Source organism: Phyllobates terribilis, unplaced genomic scaffold, assembly GCF_046119375.1.
Source record: "Phyllobates terribilis strain yellow unplaced genomic scaffold, ASM4611937v1 Scaffold_16__1_contigs__length_26959993, whole genome shotgun sequence".
Taxonomy (NCBI): domain Eukaryota; kingdom Metazoa; phylum Chordata; class Amphibia; order Anura; family Dendrobatidae; genus Phyllobates; species Phyllobates terribilis.
In genome coordinates, this window is record NW_027362776.1 from 6,726,772 (window position 1) to 6,750,727 (window position 23,956).

The 23,956-nt window shown below is 45.8% G+C and overlaps 1 protein-coding gene and 1 long non-coding RNA gene across 15 annotated transcripts in view; one reads left to right on the forward strand and one right to left on the reverse strand.

Annotated features, from left to right (window-relative positions):
• On the reverse strand, positions 1–23,585 carry LOC141176014 (uncharacterized). The gene is made up of 3 exons (XR_012253094.1): positions 23,198–23,585; positions 282–1,521; positions 1–175 (listed from the first exon to the last, which is right to left on the reverse strand). It is a non-coding gene; the product is annotated as an uncharacterized lncRNA (long non-coding RNA).
• Positions 23,430–23,956, forward strand: part of LOC141176011 (uridine phosphorylase 1-like) — a 214,332-nt gene continuing 213,805 nt past the window's right edge. For 2 of the 14 annotated variants that reach the window (XM_073659975.1, XM_073659976.1), the window contains exon 1: positions 23,444–23,707. The gene's annotated coding sequence lies outside the window, so the exon portion shown is untranslated. Of the gene's footprint in view, positions 23,738–23,956 lie in introns of all 14 variants that reach the window. The other 12 variants (XM_073659978.1, XM_073659979.1, XM_073659972.1 and 9 more) reach the window with 11 other exon arrangements.

The following is a 23,956-nucleotide window of genomic DNA, read 5'->3' on the forward strand; positions in this document are numbered from 1 at the left end:
CCCAAACTGAAATTCAATTGATTCATGCAGAAAGGGAGGAATTGACAACATTGTTATAACATATGAATTGAATTACTCCAAAGTAAGAAGGAATCATAAAAGATGTAAAACTCACTGAATAGTAGTTTAAGTTCAAAATAGATGTACACCGGGTGTTGAATAGGTCATTGAGATGCTATACAAAGAAAAAGGAAATGCCATGTAGAAAGTAATATAGTCTTAGCATAAGGCTACTAACAAAACATGTCCTGATATGTAACCAGTGGGACTTATGTACATACCTGCTTATAAGGGAAAGTGCCTTCCGGATGAGTGCCAGTGACTGGGGCTGTGTGCAAAGTAACAGGACATACAGTGGTGGCCAAAAGTATTGGCACCCCTGCAATTCTGTCAGATAATACTCAGTTTCTTCCTGAAAATGATTGAAATCACAAATTCTTTGGTATTATTATCTTCATTTAATTTGCTTGCAAGTAAAAAACACAAAAGAGAATGAAGCAAAAATCAAATCATTGATCATTTCACACAACTCCAAAAATGGGCCAGACAAAAGTATTGGCACCCTCAGCCTAATACTTGGTTGCACAACCTTTAGCCAAAATAACTGCGAACAACCGCTTCCGGTAACCATCAATGAGTTTCTTACAATGCTCGGCTGGAATTGTAGACCATTCTTCTTTGGTAAACTGCTCCAGGTCCCTGATATTTGAAGGGTGCCTTCTCCAAACTGCCATTTTGAGATCTCTCCACAGGTGTTCTATGGGATTCAGGTCTGGACTCATTGCTGGCCTCCTTAGAAGTCTACAGTGCTTTCTCTCAAACCATTTTATAGTGCTTTTGGAAGTGTGTTTTGGGTCATTGTCCTGCTGGAAGACCCATGACCTATGAGGGAGAACAGCTTTCTCACATTATCTACATTAAGCTGCAAAATTTGTTGGTAGTCTTCAGACTTCATAATGCCATGCACACGGTCAAGCAGTCCAGTGCCAGAGACGGCAAAGCAACCCCAAAACATCAGGGAACCTCTGCCATGTTTGACTGTAGGGACCGTGTTCTTTTCTTTGAATGCCTCTTTTTTTTCTGTACACTCTATGTTGATGCTTTTTCCCAAAAAGCTCTACTTTTGTCTCATCTGACCAGAGAACATTCTTCCAAAATGTTTTAGGCTTTCTCAGGTAAGTTTTGGCAAACTCCAGCCTGGCTTTTTTATGTCTCGGGTGAAGCAGTGGGGTCTTCCTGGGTATCCTACCATACAGTCCCTTTTCATTCAGATGCCGATGGATAGTATGGGTTGACACTGTTGTACCCTCGGACTGCAGGGCAGCTTGAACTTGTTTGGATGTTAGTCGAGGTTCTTTATCCACCATCCGCACAATCTTGCGATGAAATCTCTCGTCAATTTTTCTTTTCCGTCCACATCTAGGGAGGTTAGCCATAGTGCCATGGGCTTTAAACTTCTTGATGACACTGCGCACGGAAGACACAGGAACATTCAGGTCTTTGGAGATGGACTTCCATGGACTTATGGAATATACAAAATAGAAACAGACTCATGGTTTAGCAAGTACTAAGTATGTCAAAGCTATAGTGTATAAGACAATTTATAACATTAGTAAATTATGTGCCAAAATATGCTAAATCCAAATCTGTAATCATTAGTCATTCATCAGTATTGCAATTCATACTCCCTGTTTAGATCCTTTGGTGTCAGGGTTTGTAGTGTAGGAATCCAATAGGATTCGCGTTCTTTAAGTCTCAATATGCGATTACCCCCTCTTCTATTGAGTGGAACATGGTCAATCACCTGAAATCTTAACTGAGACACTGAGTGGGACATGGCTGAGAAATGGGCCGGGATGGGAAAAATAATCCGATTGCACCTGATAGTAGATTTGTGTTGTGAAATACAGTCCCGGATATGTTGGGTAGTTTCCCCAACATATCTGAGACCGCATGGGCACTTAATTAAGTATACGACATAACTAGAATCACAAGTGAAAAACCCTTTAATAGGGTATCTTTTACCAGATTGGGGATGTGTGAGTCACCCTTTGTGACGTTGGAACATTGTAAACACCCCAAACAGGGAAAGGTACCTCTGCGAGGCGTAGCTGAGGTACGCTGGATTGGTCAAAGACGTGTTGAACCCACATCCGCCTTGGCTAAATAGTCCCAAACATTCCGTGTCCTTTTGTGACAAAGTAGGGGTGTGGCTAAGAATTCGGGTACTGTAGGATAGGATCGTGTCAGCAGGGGCCAATGGCGTTGATTACATTTATAAATGAACCCACTGAAAGGGTGATAAGTGTTAATAAACGCCAATCGTGGAATTTTGTGACTACTTTGTTTTTTCAGTATCACATTGGGATAACCTCTTAGACGAAACTTCTCATCCATCTCGATGTGTCTAATATTCCTTGCTGTACTCTCGGATACAATCCGATCGACCCTACAGTGTTGGGATTTAGGGAGGGATTTCTTTACATGGCGTGGATGGCAACTGGTATACATAAGAAGGCTATTCTTGTCAGTCTGTTTTATATACAGGTCACTATCAAGTGTTCCTGTACTGGACACTATAATAATTGTGTCCAAAAAATGGATAGAGTGTTGATCACAATGTTTAGTGAAGGTGAGGTTAGGTACCCTTGTGTTAAGGTAGTCAAAAAACATTGTGAATTCGTTCTCCGTACCAGTCCAAATCAGGAAAATGTCCTCTATAAACCTTTTCCAATATAGTACATTTTTTTGGTAGGAGGAATAGGTATATACGAAGCTGTTCTCAAAATCTGCCATGAAGATGTTAGCATATGGGGGAGCAACATTTAAACCCATAGCGGTCCCCCTTTTTTGTAAGTAAAATTGGTCTTCAAAAAGAAAATTTTTTTTTGTTAAAAAGAGTAAGCAAGTCAGTACAGAAACGGATCTGTTGTGATGTTAGATCAGTGTGGGTATGGAGAAAAAGAGAAGTTGCTCAGATACCTCCTTCATGGTCTATACTTTTGTATAGGTTATTAACGTCCATAGTGACTAATATACTGTTGGAAGGGATGGGGCCAAGTTCTCTAATGGTAGTCAGGAAATGGGACGTATCTTTCAAGTATGAGGTGATCTTTGAAATGTGGGGGGTCAAAATCTTCTCGAGGACTATAGCCAGGGGGAGACAGGATGGACTCAGTCGAGGCAACAATCGGTCTGCCCGGTGGGGTTTGCAAATTTTTGTGTATTTTAGGAAGCGTATAGAATACGGGTGTAATTGGATCAGCTTTGACCAGAAATTCAGCAAGTTTTGAGTTGATGGTACCCATATGCTGGTGTGTGGTGATCAAGTCAGAAATAAGGCTAGCTATTTCAGAGGAGGGATTATGTGGTATCGGTAAATATGTATCAGTGGCCTTTAATTTTGTTTGAATCTCTGAGACATAATATGTATGATCCATTACCACCAGCGCCCCTCCCTTATCGGCAGGTTTTATAATCAAGTCCTTCCTATTCTTTAGGGAAAAAAGAGCCCTATTCTCCTTTACCGTTAAGTTATTTCTATTATGGAACTGACCCCTCTTAATCACCAATAGAATATCATTAATGTCCCTCTGGACCAAGTCAATATACGCTTCCACATGAGGATATGACTGTGGAGGTTGGAAATTGCTTGGATTACGTAGTTTTAAATCCTGTAGGTAAAACATATCAACCTTGTGTTTCTCCGGAGGGGGAAAGGTAGGTCCACTATCCTTAGAGAAATGTACTTTAAGTCTCAGAGTCCTATAGAAGCGGAACAACTCTTGTTCCAAGGTAAACGTATTAAATGCTGGTGTGGGACAAAAGGAGAGTCCTTTTTGGAGTACTGTTAATTCAGCTGGTGCTAAGTTGTATGACGAGATATTGTAGACGATACTGTTTGTCCTACCTGGGACTGGTGGTCATCCTGGGATAATCTCTTTGATAGTGTTCGCCTACCCCTCCTCATCTTGTTCTGTATGGACGTGGTCTACGTTGTTGTAAAAATGACCGGATTCGCTATCGGTTGACGAGTTGCGTCCTGGTGATGAAGTATATCCTCGCCCATAATAATTGCCACCTCTGTTGGTATCGGGTGTGCGCCATCTGTAGACTTGGTTGTTTAAATAATCTTCCGCATCGTGGAGAAATTAGGACTTTTTCTTAACTTGGAGGTTGTTTCGATTGTCACTGACCTCCTTCTCCACCTTAGTTTTCAAAGTAGAGAATTCTTCAGAGGAAATTGTATTATGAAGTTGTTGTTATGTTGTAGCGATCCTTGTATTTAGATCTATGATTTCTTTCTGTAAAAAATCTATTGTGAGTAATATAATGTCCATAGAACATTTATTAAGGATTCCTTCGAATTTGGTGCAAAAATCAGGATTATCATGAAATAGGGTCGGGCGTAAGGAAACTCTTAAGCCGCGTGGAATACGTTGGACTTTATGATATTCGGCCAAAGTTATACAATGTAAATCCAGAGCCGCATGCCTCTTGAGTTCCTTTTCTAAATCCCTAGTACGTACCTCCTCAATGGGAGTATGGAGGAAAGTACCGGGAGTCATGACCCTTGCAATGATGCCACTTGCTTCCTCCTGGTTAAATGCGAAGGTAGAAAAAGACTTGGGATCCCAAGAAAAATCAATATAAAGTCTAAATGAGGGGTCGCTCACTGTATCAAAGAGAGTTTAGGGTGCTCAAAAGAAAAAAATGTAAATATCAGGACATGTTTTGTTAGTAGCCTAAAGGCCCCGTCACACTAAGCGATATCGCTAGCGAGATCGCTGCTGTGTCACGGTTTTGGTGACTCACCAGCGACCTCACCAGCGATGTCGCTATGTGTGACACTTTGCAACGATCAGGCCCCTGCTGTAAGGTCGCTGATCGTTGCAAAGTGTCCTGGACCATTTTTTGGTCGTTGGCCTCCCGCTGGCCAGCACACATCGCTGTGTGTGACCAGCGGGACCAACGATCTGGCTGGTATCCATGGTAAATATCGGGTTACTAGGGGCACGCGCGCACTTAGTAACCCGCTGTTTACCATAGATACCTCTCTGCTACGGTGAGCGGAGGCTCCAGCGCACGGTAGCAGAGTGGTATCCATGGTAAACAGCGGGTTACTAGGGGCACACGCGCACTTAGTAACCCGATATTTACCATAGTTACCAGCCTGCTCCTGCTTAAGCAGCAGGCTGGGAATGGGAGCAGGACATCGTGGAACGATTCTTTCCACGATATCGCTGCTCCCCTCATCGCTGGTGAGCCTGCCTGTTTGACAGCTCACCAGCGATGTATTAGCGATGCAGCAACGATCCCTGACAGGTCGTATCGTTGTCGGGATCGCTGCTGCATCGCTTAGTGTGACGGGGCCTTTAGACTATATTACTTTCTACATGGCATTTCCTTTTTCTTTGTATAGCATCTCAATGACCTATTCAACACCCGGTGTACATCTATTTTGAACTTAAACTACTATTCAGTGAGTTTTACATCTTTTATGATTCCTTCTTACTTTGGAGTATTTCAATTCATATGTTATAACAATGTTGTCAGTTCCTCCCTTTCTGCATGAATCAATTGAATTTCAGTTTGGGGCCTTGAATATATCTTTACTATTTTGCTGAATATGTAATGTTGCACAGGGTTTTTCCTTTGACAGCCTTATATGTATCGCTATTATGTATTTGTTTTAAATTTTTTTTTTCTTTTCCTTTAGAGAAACCTTGATAAAGACCCACATAGGTCGAAACGTTGGTTTATGATTAAAAAGTTTTTTGGTACATGTACACATTTTTTGCCTTGGAGGGGCTTCTTGTATAACTATATGAATAAACTATCTTTTCCTGTATTCAAATTGGAGTCCTGAAGTCTTCTCTTTATATGTTTACATTTTTTTCTTCTGAGCACCCTAAACTCTCCTTGATACAGTGAGTGACCCCTCATTTAGACTTTATATTAATTTCAAGACTCTAGTCTCCGCAACAGAAATTTCCACAACAGAATGTATAGGATACGTTAAATCCGCATGTGTTCAAATGAACACATGCGGCTTTAACTGCGAGATTGAATGCAGAACTGTGGAGGCAAAGAAAAATGTGCTGCAACCAAAATGCTTTTATTTACTGATTGAGGACACATAGCTTAAGAGGTCTTTTGAACAATTAATGGGGGTCTCAGATCACAGACCCACCCAAATCTGGTTAGAATTAATGGACCTAACACATATATCTCCCAAAAGTTAAGTTACTCTCCAACTATTTAATAGTCCTGCACCCTGTGTCTAATTAGAACTGTGGTTCCTGTATGGTCAACAGTGTAATAATGGCTTTAAACAACAACTCCCATCATTTCCTTACCATTGGAAAGGTCATACTGGGAGTTGTTGTTTCATGCAATAAAATTGTATATGGGTCTTGTCACGTATTGACAAGGGACTGTGGGCACATACCTGATCCCTCAAACTAGGGGTGACCTAGTCTATCCTTGTCCCCCGGATTACTCCTGAACGTGGAGACGCCGGGTTCTTGTACCCATCAATGCTCCTAACTAGGGATGAGCGAACGTGCTCAGTGATACACAGGTATCACTCGAGTATATGGGTGTTCGAATGTATTCGGCGAGTATTAGCCGGTGCTCGAATTTGAAACTTGAATCCATAGCCATCTTGGTAGTGGCATTACTGTAACTGGCAGGCCGCATTACATCATCAGGGGTTATAAAGGAAAAGAAGCCGCCATGCTCTGCACATTGACGCCATTGCACAGCTGAGGGAGAGTTCTTATTGGAGGGAGAGAGTGCTCTTGTCCAAGCCTGTGTGTGCACAGTGTAACGAATCAGAGTCCTAGTGTTGATACTTGTGCAGATATTGAACCATCATACTAACAGCCCTTGTAAGGGCTAAACCTGCGCTTTGATGTTTGAATCAGATACATTCTGCATTTAGCCTTTAGGAAGGGACAGTTGCAGGAGCAGGGAGAGTGGCAGAATACAGCGTTTAGGCAGGATTTAGGGCATTACAGTCTGTTGCTAAATATAAATATATATATATATATATATATATATATATATATATATCTCTTCTGAACATGACCACATTCTTTTTTTGGGGGGTGAAAAAATTGACTATATCGTCATACATAGAGTATTACATGCTGTCTGTTATATTTTCGGTGATATATAACACTCCAAAAAGCGTTGAAATTTTTTTCTACATTCAATTAGTCATCCATAGAGTATTACATGCCTGGACATGTGGTGGCGTGGACAGGGGAGACTTGTAGGCCCTGCAGGATTTTAATCTATGACGGCGTAGTATGTTACTAACGGTAATGTTTAGACTGTGGTCCCAGCTCTCTTCAGGTCAGTGACCAGGTCCTCCCATGGTGTAGTTCTGGGTTGATTCCTGACCTTTCTCAGAATCATCCTTACTCCATGAGGCCTGATCTTGCATGGAGCCCCAGGCCGAGGAAGATTGAGTCATCTTGTGTTTATTCCATTTTCTAATAATTGTGCCAATAGTTGTTGGCTTCTCACCAAGCTGCTTGCCTATTGTCCTGTAACCCATCCCAGACTTGTGATCTACAATTTTGTACCTGGTGTCCTTAGACAGCTCTTTGGTCTTGGCCATGGTGGAGAGGTTGGAGTGTGATTAATTGTGTGTGTGGACTGGTGTCTCTTATACAGGTAACAAGTTCAAACAATGCAATTAATACAGGTAATGAGTGCAGAGTAGGAAGGCTTCTTAAAGAAAAACCAACAGGTCTGTGAGGGCCAGAATTCTTGCTTGTTGGTAGGTGATCATATACTTATTTCATGAAATAAAATGCAATTTAATTATTTAAAAATCATACAATGTGATTTTCTGTTTTTTTCTTTTTAGATTCTGTCTCTCACAGCTGAAGTATACCTACGATAAAATTAAAGACCTCTGCATTCTTTATAGTTGGGAAAACTTGCAAAACCGGCAGTGTATCAAATATTTATTTTCCCCAATGTATACTGCAAAACCTGCTTTGTATGAAATTTTTTTGGTTTGAAATAAAAAATTGGCCTGCTACAGGTGTACAAATTTGGGTGTTCAAAAATTGACTATTGTCATATATACTGTAGAACTTAGTTTGTGTGAAATTTCATTGGTTTGAAATAAAAAACAAAATTGGCCTGCTACAGGTGTACAAATTTGGTCCCTCTGTACTCGGGCCCCAGCCACCACTATTTCTCCTGGTATGGTGTACCCATCTTGTACTAGCACATGTCCAGGAACATCACTTGTGTCCTTACCATAGCGGTTACTGGTATTGTCCAATTAATGACCAACACATGGACAAGTGCTTGTAGCCAGCAATGCTACATTTCCCTGACGACACACTGGATGAACATTGTGGAGGCCGGGGTCGAGTCCCTCCCTGGAACGGCACATGTGCTACCGAAGCCGAGGATTGCTGGCCCTACTTCTATCAGAGTTTCCTCCACCCCTACACCAGTTCCTGCTTCCCCTCCTCCTCCTAATCATCCATCTCTGATGTGCTATCTCAGAGCACGTGCTGGCAAGGCATGGTGAGCAGCAGAGGCCAGTTGTGGAATACCAGCTCCAACACACCCGTCGGCACAAAGGAGGCACAACAGAGGCTAGCACCCATACAAGCTTTGTCCTGTCTCTTCTACGTGGATGGGCTGAGGGGAATGAGGAGGAAGAGATGGAGGAGGAGATGGAGAGTAGTCATCATGGTGGAGACAGGGAAGTATTGGCTGTAGGGACCTTGGCACATATGGCAGACTTTATGTACTGCTGCTTTTTCCGTGACCATCGCGTTACATTCATCTTGGCCAAAAAAGAGCGCTGGTTGTGGACCCTGCTAGACCCACACTACAAGGAGCACCTTTCACCTCTCCTTCCTGAGGTGGAGAGGTCAACTAAAATGGTACTATAGCAGAAGGCCATTGTGGAAAATATGTTGAAAAAATTCCCATCAAACAAGTGGCAGGAGGCAAGCTTCTTCGCCCAACCAATGAGGAGGGGCGAGGAAGACAAAACACCAGGTACAGCAGAGTCAGGGGTACTCTGTCAAAGACCTGGGCCAATTTCATGACACCATCCCAGCGTCCAGGCCCTGATGACCAGGTATTTTTGACAAGGAGGGAAACGTTTTTAATGATGGTCAAGCAATACCTAGCCGAGAAAAAAACAGTAAACTCCCTAATTCCTCTGCGACCTTCAGCTATTGGGTCTAAAAGCTTGACACCTGGCATGAGCTGTCCCAGCGGCCCTGCCGCTAGCGTCTTGTCTGGGCTGGTTTTTAATGCTACCGGGGAGGGGGGGGGGGGGTGGAGGGTCAAATCAGACAGGCGCTTTCACACATAAAGTGCTGACAGGCTCAATATGATAAAAATGAACAAAGCTTGGCGTAGTCTCGACTTTTCCACACCTCCAAATGACAGTGACAGCAGTACATAAAGTGTTCTTAATCTTCAATATTTTAATGAGGCCCGCAAGTTGTTGGCCTTCTAGGGTCTATGGAGGAATGTATTACCCTCCTTATCATTTTTACCTGGCTCTGCACTGGGTGCAGAGCCTTTATCCGTGTACAAGTGCCACAACTACACTTTCTTAATATTTGAATGAAGCACTCCAGTTGGTCCCTTCAAGGGTGTATGGATGACCTTGCTTGTAATTTTTGGCAGGCTTTGCACTGTGTGCAGAGCTTTTATGAGTGTAAAATTATCACAACTACACTTTGTTCACAATATTTAAATGAGGTACTACAGTTGGTGCCTTCAAGGGTGTATAGATGACCCTGCTTGTAATTTTTGACAGGCTTTGCACTTAGTGCATAGCTTTTATGAATCTAGGAGTGCCACTACATGACAATTTGAACAGAATGTGTATGAGGCACTCCTTTATGTCTAATACAGGGTGTATCTTAGTCCCTTTTCCATCGAATTTTTGGCAGTTCTTGCTTCCTTCATAAATTACACTGAAATTTCCATTGTTTTAATTAAAATTTTAATTTTGGTATACTTAAATTATTATTTTTCTAAAATCCTTTTTAAATTTTGCCTTATATACACGTCATTATAGAGGAAAGAATGTTTAATATTTTGTTCCATTTTTTTCCTTTAAACTCCAATTTCTCGTCGATTTTGAATGTTTTATTGTCAGTCTTTAAAATGGAGTAAAAGTGTGACAACATTGTTCTCAGCGGTGATCTGGGAGTCCGAGATGCTCCTAGGGGTTTTCCCCATGCTGTTATCCTTCTATTCAGCACTTTTCCATCCATTTGAACATTTTCACTGCCCCCATACCTCCTTGTAGGGTCTGCTGGAAAAAATGCTCAGATTTCCCATTGACTCCCATTACACACCTTACTCAAAACGAGCATCCGAGCATTAGGAATTGCTCGGTTCAAGTAACTACCATCCGACCATTTTAGTACTTGCTCATCCTTACTCCTAAATTAACCCTTATCTGATACCTCCCCCACCTAGGGAGGTGAGGGGATGAAGTGTATAGGAAAACACTAATCAGACAGACAGCGTTACAGACTGGGATAAAAGAAAGCAACAATAAGAAAACAATCATACAAACACAGTAAGGCTGTGTGCCCACAATGCGTTTTCCAAGCGTTTATGCTGTGGAATTTCCGCAGCGTAAACGCTTGGTAAACTTTCCCCCATGGTCTCCAATGCAATTCCGCACTTTCAATGTCCATGCTGCGTATTTTTCCGCAGCATTTTCGCCGCCATTGACTTGCATTAGACCGCGCCAATTCCGCAGGACTGCATCTGTGCTTGCATAATTGGCGCATTCTAATGTGTGGATGGTACCCGGGTGTGGAGGACAGGAGACTCTCCTCCACACCCAGGTACCATTAAATGCTGTAAAAAAAGAATAAAATAAAAAATAAAGATTATATTCACCTTCTGACGGCCCCTGGACTCCTTCTCTGTGCTTGCCGACAGATCGCGCAGGACTGAAGGACCTGCGCTGACGTCAGTTATGTGACGGCAGGTCTTTCAGTACAGAGTACTGTGATCTGCAGGCAGCAAGCACAGGAGCGCAGCAAGACTGCAGGGGCCATCAGAAGGTAAGTATTTTTAACCAATTCTCTCGGGTCACACTATATAAATCCATGCTGTTTGCATGGATTTATATAGTTTGACCAAGTTGTCAAGCACTTTCCAAGTGATGCTAAAATAGTTTGGAAAGCGCTTAACACCCGCATGCGGAAACGCATGTGAAGAACGCTTCACATCCGCATGTCCCTGGCATGAAAAACGCATGTACAATCCGCATGCGTTTTTTTCTGCCAGGGAGATGCAGAAATGCTCAGGAAAAAATCCTGAGCATTTCTGCATCGTGCGCACATAGCCTAACAGAACAGCAGAGTGGGAAACAAAGGAGGTATAGGAAGGGGAAACCAAATGAGAGAGGATAAGGAAAAGCACACAAACCAACTCCAAGCAGCAATCTCCAGAAAAACTCTCCAACCGCCTACTCCAGACACTGAATTTCTCCTCCACCACCAAACCATGAAGTAGAACTATCACTGGGAACTCCCAAGTGCCAGTGGCTAGCATTTATACCAGAGGGGAGTGGCCAACACTGAACAGCTGAAACAATTCAGGATGAAGAGCTCCAGGAGATCAACTGAACTGATTAACCCTTGCCATGACGCAATAGTTAGAGTAACCAGTTGCCACGATCTTCTGGCTCCTCTCTGGCATTACAATTGATCGCTGTACTAAACTTGATGCTGTAGTCACATACTGATGCTGGTTCTGATGATGTGGTCATGTACTAACAGGGTGTAACAGAGTCACTGTTTGTGGTCACTTGGCTACTCCATAGATGGCTACCATGAACAGGCGCTAGCTACTCTGTTTGCCAGATCCCAGGGGTTTCCCTGTCCCTCACGATTTAACCCCTAGGCTGAGCCATGGAGTTAGCTACTATTCAGTGGTTCAAGCTGGCAAGAAGAATGATCCGGTAGCAGGTTCAATGCCAGGATGTCAGTGCAGGGACATAATCGTAAGACAGGAGAGTAGTTAAAAAACAAGCAGAGGTCAAAAATCAGAAATGTCAACTGGGAAGTAAAACAGGAAAAAAAAAATGTTATCAGGAGATAGTCAAATTATAGCTGGCAGTGGACAGCAGGCTTTTAGGAGCTTAACCCCTTCACAACCTCGCGATTTTTAGTTTTAGTTTTTTGCTCCATTCCTTCCCAGAGCCATAACTTTTTTATTTTTCCATAAATATGGCCATATGAGGGCTTATTTTTGGCAGGGCGAGTTGTACTTTTGAACGACACCATTTATTTTACCATATAGTGTACTGGAAAACGGGAAAATTTCAGGTGGGGTGAAATTGCAAAAAAAAGTGCAAATCCACAATTGTTTCTTTTTTTATTTACCATGTTCACTAAATGCTAAAACTTACCTGCCATTAGGATTCTCCAGGTCATTACGAGTTTGCAGATACCAAACATGTATCTTTCTTTTATATTTAAGTAGTGTGACAGAGTCACTGGTATGATATATGAGGGGAGGTATGTGTCACTCAGGTTGCTCTCCTGTGTGAACTGAAACTTACTAAATTTCTGCCAGCATGTTATATGCTGTGGGTTAACTCTCTTAAAGGGTGTGGTTTTATGAGAATGGCAAAGAGGGTGGGAGGCCATTCCCCTACCTCCCCTCAGAGTGTGGCTGAGCAGGGTTAAATACTCAATAGTTTGCTCTGTGTAGTGTGTGTTCTGGAGAGTAAAGTCTACAGGCTGTGTTTGGGTGAAACCAGAGAGCAACAGTGGAGGACTGGGGTTTGCTCAGACTTTACTGTGCTACCTGGAGCAGGCCGAGCCTCGCTTGCTATTGAACTCTGTTATACCTTATGTTTTGTTTTCCCGTTAACCCCGAGAGGGCCTGTTTATTTCTGTGGGACACTGCTGGAGTTTTTGCCACAGAATAAACCAGCAGGAAGTTTACCCAAACTGTGTGTCCGGTGTCTGCCTCTGGAGAGCTGAGCAAGTCGCTTTACCACAGTGGTGAAAAAAAATCCAAAGTTTGTAAGAAAAAAAATGGCGCCATTTTCAGAGACCTGTAGCATCTCCATTTTTCGGGATCTGGGTAATGACTTATTTTTTGCATGTCGAGTTGACATTTTTATTGATACAATTTTGGGGGAAAGTGTGGGGGGGTGTATTATAGTCCGATATATACACAGTACCGTTCAAAAGTTTGGGGTCACCCAGACAGTTTTGTGTTTTCCATGCAAACTGTCAGGCAAAATGTATTTTTGTCCTAGGTTTAAAAATGAGAGATGTCTTAAAATCTCCACCCCCTGCTCATTTGTAAGAGTGCTACATAGAACTTCTCTGCTCCCCCATCCCTAACAGGAATTTTTATGAGCACCATAAAGCCTCAGCCCAGAGCAAGCCTTCTGGTAAACTGGAAATTCCCTCCAAAATTCTATTATCTATCTGTACAAACGTTTAATGTCGATTTTAATAATGCACATGACGGTCACAAACACAGGGACCACATTTTGGGAATGCTCACCTTTTTCCAATTATAAGAGTATATCTTGCATAACTGAGAAACCACCGGAAGCTCGGGAAATGGGTTCTGAGCTTCTGAGCGTCATAGAGATATCATATTTAAAATCCATCTTCATGAATATTGGAGACGGCAAACATGATGTCTCCATCTTGGATGTGGGACCCCCCCCCACAACAAGATATGAAATCTGAAGGATTTCTATGTCTTATGCAGCTGGGTGCGTTCACAAAACCGAGCCCCCGTGTGAGGTAAACACCATGGGTGTCTCCTAAGGTTTTGGCCCCTTACTAAAAACCAGAGCGGCCATTTTTTAAGTCATTCTTGCCCCGGGACGTCAGACGCATGCTCCTCGCTGCGTGGAAGAATCACATCTAATTTCCGGGGTGCCGTCCCCCCCACAGAATCTGAGACCATCACCTCGTGGCGCAGGTTTTGCTATTACTTATCCCTTTTATTTTAATAACTGTTTTATGCATATATGTAAATTGTATCCTTTATAATATCTTGTATATCTTTTGTAAACACTGCCCACTTTCGGGAGTAAATCATTATTATTTACCAGCTTCGTTTTTCTTGTCCTATGTCGAGCAAACACGTTCCTCACCCGCTAATTCACGTTACCTAACGGGTACCCGATCCACCTGTTAAGCAATCGGTGGTGGCAGTATACCAGTATTTATGTGATATTGTGGTTTGAGGGTGGCTGGTCGGAGGTATATATACGTTCCTGGAAGGAACTGGTGGTATATATACGTCCTGTCACATCACGTGCCACAATAGTCAACATAAATTAGAGCAGCTGCAACCGTGCTTATCCTCGGTCAATACCGTGTTTGACCAGCAGGATAAGGGGGGCGCCAGAGAGCTGCAAGGTCTGACCAAGTGTGTTTTCCTGACAAATTGGTGGCAGCGGTGAGATCATAGGACATTAGTGATCTGGTTTGAGCAATCATTCCTCTCACTAAAAAGTTGCACGGTTCTTACCTGGACCCTGCACAAAAGTTTTGAAGATTGAACTCAGTGTTTATTAGATCTGAGACAATACTGTATGTATAGCAGTTACCCCTACCCTTCTTCGTTTTTTCTTTTCTATTTTTATTTTGGTGATCATGGTCATAATTGGGGAGCACTGGTACAGCCAGCAGAAAAAGGACACTCTGATTGGAATATGTATAACCAAAGGCATTGACCCCCTCGGCAAAAACAAACAACAAATGGCTGCCGCAACTGGAGATCGAGCAAGCCCTTCTCCAGACCTCAGCAGGGCCAGGGGTCAGCCGAGATATGGACAGTACCGCTGCAGGGGTCCCACCTGTAGACGCACACCGCGTCAGCGACCAGGGCAGCGTGGACCCCTATCTGCAGATGACTCTACAGCAACTGCCTGCAGAGGATCATGAAGGACGGCTGAAAGTAATTCAGCAGCACCAGGAGGCTGCCGAGCGGCGAGCAGAGGCCCAAGCCCAGCGAGAGGCCGAGAGAGCCCAGCGAGAGGCTGCCGACCGGCGAGAGAAGGCCCAAACTCAGAGGGCCCATGAACTGCAGATGGCCCAACTCGGGATCCCAGCATCCACCTCACGGAACGGTGAGACCAAAAATGCGACCCTGTTTAAGCCCCGTCCAGAGCATTTTCCTGTGATGGAAAAGGACGGCGACCTCGACACCTTTCTGAGGGGTTTCGAAAAGACTTGCAGACAGTACCAGCTGCCTGAGGGCCAGTGGGCCCTATACTTAACTGCAGCGCTGCGAGGCAAAGCTCTGGATGTGTTTGTGGCTCTTCCTCCGAGCCTCGATGGGAACTATGATGCCATTAAGCAGGCCCTAATCCAGAGGTTCCAACTGACTCCTGAGGTGTACCGTAAAAAGTTCCGGAACCTCCAACGTGGACCGCACGACAGTTACAGCGATGTGGTGCATGGGCTCCGAACCAACTTTGAGCAGAGGATCCAAGGACTGTCAGCGACCACATTTGAGCAGCTAAAGGATCTGATGGTGAAAGACCAGTTCCTGCATTTGTGTCCGACTGAGGTACGGCAGTTCGTGATGGATCGGGAGCCACCAGATGCCAATAAAGCAGCGCAGATCGCAGACACCTACGAGGGCCAACCGGAGACCAGAGGTGCGGAAGCCGGTCGTCGCCAGCTGGAAAGGGGGTAAGCCATCAACCACCATTCCTGCCCCTGCCAGCCGACCTTCCGGAGGCCTTTTCCCCGTTACCAATGCCCGGCCTGCATCTGATGCCCGCAGGTGTTATTTCTGCAACCAGACTGGTCATCTCAGAGCCACTTGCCCAGAGAAGCAGAGGAAGAACCTTCCATCCAAGGCCCCTGGGCCTAATGCATCAGTTCTTTTGGTGGGTGGGCCGGTTGGGAGGGCCTGTGAAAACTTGCAGTCTGTCAGGGTGGGGGACACTGTCATTGTAGGCCTCAAGGACACTGGGGGCAAACGAACCCTCATCCGACTCGAACTGGTATCCACTGAAGCGCTTATTCCGGGAAAGAGCCTGACTGTCACCGGGATTGAGGGGCGTCCGATGCCCCTTGCCCGGGTTTTTATTGATTGGGGTGCGGGGAGTGGGGTGAAGGAAGTGGGAGTATCTGCAAATCTACCTGCAAATGTTTTGTTGGGAACTGATTTGGGGAGGATGTTTGCTTATTATGCCCCTGACCCCCCTCCTCAATCTGATACGGTTGGTAAGGTTAATTCTGATACTGTGAATGTCAATGTTTTACCTGCTGCTGCTGATGTATTGGAAGGTACAGGAGAACTCAGCCATGTCACGCTGGGGGGTGATATTGCTGAGGATCCCCTAGCAGGAACAAGTGTTAGTGCTAAGGGTAATGGGGAGAGGCACAGGGACCATGAAGCCGGTGGTGCTGTGCCAGTGACCAGTGTCACAACAGATGGTGACCTGGCTGATGGTAGCTGCCCCATTCATAGCACTGTGCCTGAGGTAATGGGGGAGGATGGGGAAGTAGTACTCATAGCCACACAGGCTGAAGGGACGGTGTTATTCCCCGGGAAGACGGCCTATATAGCCGCTGTTACCCGCAAGCAGAGTGCCTAGAACGCAAGTAACGCCCTGCCTTCTGGACCCTCCTCGGACAGAGGAATAACAGAATCAGGTATGGACCCAGAGCCGGTCGCAGAGGGTCCCAGGGAGGACGTGGCCTTCACCTCACTTCTGGCTTCCTCCAGCCAGGAGTTTCAGGCAGCTCTGCACTCAGATGCTAGCCTAGGGACGTTAAGGAGCCTCGCTGAAAAGCCCACCTCCGAGTCTGATAAGGAGAGGGTATTCTGGGACCAAGGGAGGTTGTACCGGGAGACAGTGCCCTGTACACCCCAACAGGAGTGGCTGAGGGAAAGACAGCTGGTCCTCCCCTACAAATTCATGGATGAGTTGTTGCGGATCGCCCATGAAATTCCACTCGCTGGACACTTGGGGGTCAGCAAAACCAAGGCCCGGCTGTCTCACCACTTTTATTAGCCCAAAATGAGGACGGATGTGGTGAACTACTGTCGCTCCTGTACCACATGTCAAAGAGTGGGAAAGTCAGGGCCGACTCCCAAAGCCCCCCTGATCTCTTTGCCAGTGATAGAGGCGCCTTTCCAGAGGATTGCTGTGGACATTGTGGGACCACTGGCCATACCCAGCAGCTCTGGAAAACGTTTCATCCTTACCGTGGTAGACTATGCTACCCGGTACCCGGAGGCAGTAGCCCTGTCCTCAATTAGGGCGGATAAGGTGGCGGACGCCCTCTTGGCCACCTTTTCGCGAGTAGGCTTTCTCAGGGAGATGCTTACTGACCAGGGGACCCAGTTCATGTCACGCTTAATGGAGGCCCTATGTAAGAAAATGCAGGTGCAGCATCTGGTATCGAGCGCGTATCATCCCCAAACCAATGGTTTGTGTGAGCGATTCAACGGTACCCTCAAACAGATGTTAAAAATGCTGGTTGAGACCCAGGGACGCGACTGGGAGTGTTACCTCCCACACCAGCTATTTGCTTACAGAGAGGTTCCACAGGCCTCGACGGGGTTCTCCCCCTTTGAGCTCCTGTATGGCAGGTGTGTCCGAGGACCCCTTGGGTTGATAAGGGAATTCTGGGAAGAAGAGCCGAGTTCCCCAGGAGTGTCCATCGTGGAGTATGTCATGCGCTTCCGTGACAAGATGCAGACCTTGACGCAGTTGGTGCAAGACAACATGGCGCAAGCCCAGGTTGACCAGAAACATTGGTACGACCAGAACGCCCGAGAGCGGACCTACCAGGTGGGTCAGAAGGTGTGGGTGCTGGTCCCCGTACCAAAGGACAAGCTTCAGGCGGCCTGGGAAGGCCCGTACGTCATTCACCAACAGCTCAACCCGGTCACCTACGTCATCACTCTTGACCAAGCGCGGGGTAGGCGGAAGGCTTTTCACGTTAATATGATGAAGGCTCATCAAGAACGTGGAGCCTGCGTGAGTGTAGGTCAAGGTGTTTGAGGTTTCTGCGAGCGTGTGTACGTTTGTGGAGTGGGGATTGTGCACCTGGAGAGGAGAGGGTAGAGAATGTGAGGAGGTTATGGTCAGAGAGAGGGAGAGGTGAGTTAGAGAGGTTATATAAGGAACAGAGGCGGGTGAAGATGAGGTCCAGTGTGTGGCCATCTTTATGAGTAGCTGCAGAAGACCATTGAGCAAGGCCGAAGGAGGAAGTGAGGGATAGGAACTTAGAAACAGACGAGTGGGAAGTGTCAATGGGGATGTTGAAGTCGCCCATTATGATAGTGGGGATGTCAGCGGAAAGGAAGTGAAGCAGCCAGGTGGAGAAGTGGTGTATGAAAGTGGTGGCTAGCCCTGGGGGTCGGTAAATGACGGCCAGTTGGAGGTCAGAGGGGGAATAGATGCGCACACAGTGCACCTCAAAAGAGGGGAGTGTAACGGAGGGTGGCAGTGATATTTGGGTGAAAGCGCTGGTATCTGACAGGAGAAAACCTACGCCTCTGCCATGTTTGCAGTTGGGGCGGGGGGAGTGGGAAAGGTGGAATCCGCCATATGAAAGTGCAGCTGGGGAGGCTGTGTCAGAGGGGGTGAGCCAGGTTTCGGTGATGGCGAGGAAGGAAAGTTTGTTAGTAATGAAAAGGTCGTAGATGTAGGAAAGTTTGTTGCAGACGGAGCGAGCGTTCCATAGAGCTCCTGTTAGTGCAACTGAGGAAGTGGGGATTGGATGGGTATGAGGTTAGAAGGGTTGCGACAGTTTGTGGAAGGTCGTGGATAGGAGGTAGAAGTAACTGTGGGGATATGGCGGGGAGGACCAGGATTTGGAGAGATATCTCCAGCAGTGAGGAGGAGCAGAGAAAGTGTTAGCAGGTGGGAGCAAGAGAGAGCATGAGGTGGCTGTCTGTGTTTGGAGATCCAGGATTGAATGTTGAGGAATAATTCTGAGGAGCAGGTGAGATGAATGGGGAGGATTGTTGGAGAGATGAATAGTTTCTTACTAGGTGTAGGGGTTTGAGGGGTTACTAGAAAGTAAGAAAAATGTGAGGAAAATGTGAGAGCTAACAGAAACATAGTTAATAGAGAGTAAGTGGTCAAAGTGTTGGTTACCTGACTCCTGGCCTGACTAACTGCCTCTGAAATAACTGCCACTTATCTCCAAAGCCAATTTGCACAAGAAGATGCGTTCACAACCCAGCACGCGAGCACCCCTTAAGGAGCTTCTAAATATATAGGGCACACTAAACCATCAGGTGAGGGGCATTGTGGGAGCTGCTTGTTGCTAAATTAGCAGCTGCTCATCTCACCAGGAGATGGCTGGTGATCAAAGAGAGAGCTAGGACTCTGTAGGCTCTGCAGTTTGGCACCTCTAAACATCAGATAAAATCTACAGTGGGGAAGGGACAGACATATGTGTGTATTGAATGGAATGGGACAGATAAAGCAGAAATATCAAGCGGAGAATTCTACCAGTGAGTTGAATATATATATATTTTAATATTTGTTAAAACATTTTTATTCTACTTGTTACTGGATTTAATAGTCCCCTTAGGTATCTTCTGATCGCTTGTGCTACATATAGCAGGGCTCTAGCCCTGCTATGTGTAGGATAAATGATTATCTCCACCTGCAATGACAAGCACAGGGGTCTTCTGCAAACCCTGGGTTGTCATGCCAACCCATCAGTGCCCCACGATCATGTGACAGGGGAGCTGATGGGTGGGGTTTGTGACTGAGAGCGGCATTTAACATGTTAACATCTGCGGGTAGATCGCGATTCCACCTACGGCTGTTAAATCAACTGTCATGTGCCAGGAAAGATGCGGGCTCACTTCCGGAGCCTGCATCAAAGTCAGGGACATGACCTATCTATACATCATAGGTCATAAAGGGGTTAAAGAGCCACTCCAGCATTTTAATTTTATTTTACTGCTGGAGTGGTGCTACTAAACTACAGTATGCAAGTTTCCTGACTCTACTCTCATACTTACCTGCTGCCGTCTTCATCTTTTATCACCGCCGCTCCAGTCGGTCTCTGTTCAGTATTTCATGGAGCAAGCCGGAGGTCACAACTCAGTTCAAGTCTATAAGAACCTCGTTCAGGCTCTCATCGACTTGCATTGAGCGCTTGTGATGTAACTTCTGACTCCCGGCCAGTCAGAAGTTGAAGTCATAAGATGGCGCCATGGGACCAGAGCACTACCAAAATAAATATGACGATGCCGGAGGGTGAGTGTAAAAGACTGGGTGCAGGGACCTTTCATTAGAAGCCTCACTCCAGCGCTGAAAAACAGGGCTGTGGAGTTGGAGTCCGTGTCCATTTTGATGGAGTTGGAGTCGGTATAAAATGGACCGACTCCGACTCCTAAAGTATATAATAAATTGGGTACAGTAGTTCAATTCAGTTTGTGGGGAATATTTTTTCATAAGAATTTGGGAAAGTTATGAAATGTCCTATAAATATCTGTCCTAGTCCTGATCTAAGGGTCTAGACTTCTAGCCGAGTTGAATCCGTGTTGCAGTTTATGTACATGAGAAGTAGTGAAGCTCCTCCTCTACAGATAAGGGGAAAAAATGATTCTTTACAATTAGATGATCTTGTTGAAGGTGCTTCACACCTCTCTCCTATTCATCACATGCGCTCTGTTGTGCACACGCTGCAGCTGGCAATAAGAGATAGTCTGCAAGAGGGACATGCTGCAACTCTGATCAACAAAGTGAGGAAATTGGCTATTGCTGCCAGGACCCCTAAAATTGATTCCATCTTGAAGAGACATGCTGGAAAAGGGGCAATTGCGGATCAAGCCTAACAGTTTTTCTGGTGATGTGGTTATGTACTGACATTGGTTCTGGTGATATAGTTGTTCTGGTGATGTGGTAGTGTATTGACGGTGGTTCTGATAATGTGCTTGCATACTGACAGTGGTTCTGGTGATATAGTTGTCTACTGACAGTGGTTTTGGGTTTTGGTGATGTGGTAGTGTACTGAGGGTGGTTCTGGTGATAATAATAATAATCTTTACATACATTATCGTCGCTGTCCCCATCGGGGCTCACAATCTAGATTCCCTATCAGTATGTCTTTGGATTGTGGGAGGAAACCAGAGAACCCGGAGGAAACCCACACAAACACAGGGAGAACATACAAACTCCTTGTAGATGTTGTCCTTGGTGGGATTTGAACCCAGGACCCCAGCACTGCAAGGCTGCAGTGCTAACCACTGCGCCACCATGATATAGTCATGTACAGACAGTGGTTCTGGTGATGTAGTGCTGTACTGATAATGCTACTGGGGACGTAGTCATGTAGATGTTGTAATCTTTAATTAGACTTAATACTAGATCAGTATATGGTCATCTGTGTTGGAATACAAATACAGCTGAACAAGTCTATGAGTAATGCCCCCATACACTAGTTAGCTATCCGATCATTCAGCTAGCTGCTATCTTGCTTGACTCTCTCATACACAGGAGCACTCACTCTGCCAAGTGCTCCTGTGTCTTCTATGAGAGAATCGCTGCTAGACAGTTCTGGTAGCTGCTTATCACTTCGAGAACAAAAGGATCTACAGTTCAAAATAGGACATTTCAAATCCTTATCTCCCACGACAATAATCTGACAAGGGCACCGATACATATCAGACTATTGGCCGAACCTGTAGATATCAGCGGGTTTGGCAAACATTAATCCAGTATGTATGGGTGTCTTAAGTGGCTTATGCGTCTTTAAAAACTTAAAGCAGTTAAAAGAAGCTCAAAACACTGAACATATTACCAGCAAGTTGCTTTTACACTGCAGGGTGTATGTTCATTCTGTTTAGCGTTTATTTAGCATATTTTCAGGCATGTTAATGAGTAGATCCGGCTGAAATGGACATCTTGCGCGCATACCCTTAGTCTGGGTTATCAGTAGGGGTGTAACCACCAGTATCAGGAAGGGTGAACGCCAAATACGGCCCAGGGTACGCGGCTCTCACTGCACCAGAAGTGAAGCAGACGGCATGTTCATACACTGAAGTGGTTTCTCTCATGTAGAAACATGATCGCTCATGTGTTCTGAGGAAACAATCGGGTGTGAGGTACCAAAAAGCATTGTGCTGGGCACCACTCAGCCTTAGCCTGTGTGTGGGGTCAGTGGTTGCCATTGGCTGGGATGCACTGGTGATACGGCGCCATCCTGGCGGTCACAGAATATGGGGAATTGTTACTAGTCGCACTGTTTCACTACAACCATAATCCCACTAACAAGTAGTGAGTTTAGTCATTTCCCTGTAATTTACTTTCCAGGAGGGTGAGGCCAAGTGCCCACGATGCAGAAATGTTGCAGATTTTTTCCGCTTCTCCATGGCAGGAAAATGCATAATGTGGGTTATCAAGCGCTTTTCCATGCGAATTTAGCATCACTTGGAAAGTGCTTGACAACTTGGTCACACTATATAAATCCATGCAACCGGCTGTAAAGAATGGTAAAAAAAAGAATAAGAATGGTAAAAAATAAAGATACTTACCTTCCGACGTCGGCGGTTGCGTGACCTGTCACATGACTAAATGATGTCACCGCAGGTCCTTCACACCACCGCGACCCATACAACAGACCGGACGGCGTGGAGAAAATACCGGGGGCCATCGGAAGGTAAGTATAATCTTTATTTTTTATTTTAAATTCTTTTTTTTTAACAAGCACTATGGTACCCAGGTCTAGAGGAGAGTCTCCTCTTCTCCAAACCCGGGTACCATCCGCACATAGAAACACATATTATCCGTGTGTGCAAATGTGCTGATATTAACTGATTCAATGCAAGTCAATGGCGGCAATTACGCTGCATGTCCACAAAATTAATGGACATGCTGCAGATTTTTCCGCAATGATAATCCGCAGTGGAAATTTCCGCAGCATGTGAACAGCACATGCGGATTATCATTGGGGAACATGGCGGACCTTCTACCAAGCATTTTTTAAGTGTTTCTGCAGCGAAATTGCCACTGCGGAAACGCTTAAAAAACGCATAGTGGGCACACAGCCTAAGCGTTTTCACTGCGGAAATTCCACGGCAAAAAAGCTTGAAAAAAGCATAGTGGGCACGCAGCCTGACAGTCACCATGTACACAATGGAGCCGCATGCTGCCCGCCATGTGTGAGCCCGGCACCCTGAGTGGCAGAATCTTTACCTTACAAAACGCAGTGTGTGACCTGTAGTTAGTCATTTCGTATTGACTTCCAGCAGCACATTTTTGTGCAGCAGCGCTTGATGGTGTTTGCGATCTGCGGCAATCCATAGACATCCTAAGCCGGGTTCACACCTGCAGGCGGATGAGCAATAGCAGCTATCCTGGGGCCGCCTTGTGCTGCCTCGTTACCGATGAATCACAGTGATGAATCACAGTCACAGGTCTCATCCTGACAGTACGTGACCGCCGTGATGGGCGCAGCCACCACCTGCCTCCGTCACTGCACACAGGGAACCGGCTGCCGGTGACGTAACCCACTGACGGACCGGAGGGCGGCGCTGCACTGTCGCACAGAGGGTGGCGGCGCTTCCTGTCACTCGGGTGCCATCCCTGTGGGCGTGTCCGTACGTGACATTGCTAGTCCTGGGATAATCGGCTGTGTGTCGTCCATAGCGCGGATCCGGGGAAGGAGAGCACAAGGTCAGCGGAGCAGCAGAGCCGGGTGCAGAGGTGAGCAGCCGTGAGCAGCCGGGTGCAGAGGTGTGCAGAGGTGTGCAGCCGGGTGCAGAGGTGAGCAGCCGGGTGCAGAGGTGTGCAGCCGGGTGCAGCGGTGAGCAGCCGGGTGCAGCGGTGAGCAGCCGGGTGCAGAGGTGTGCAGCCGGGTGCAGAGGTGTGCAGCCGGGTGCAGAGGTGAGCAGCCGGGTGCAGAGGTGTGCAGCCGGGTGCAGAGGTGAGCAGCCGGGTGCAGAGGTGTGGAGC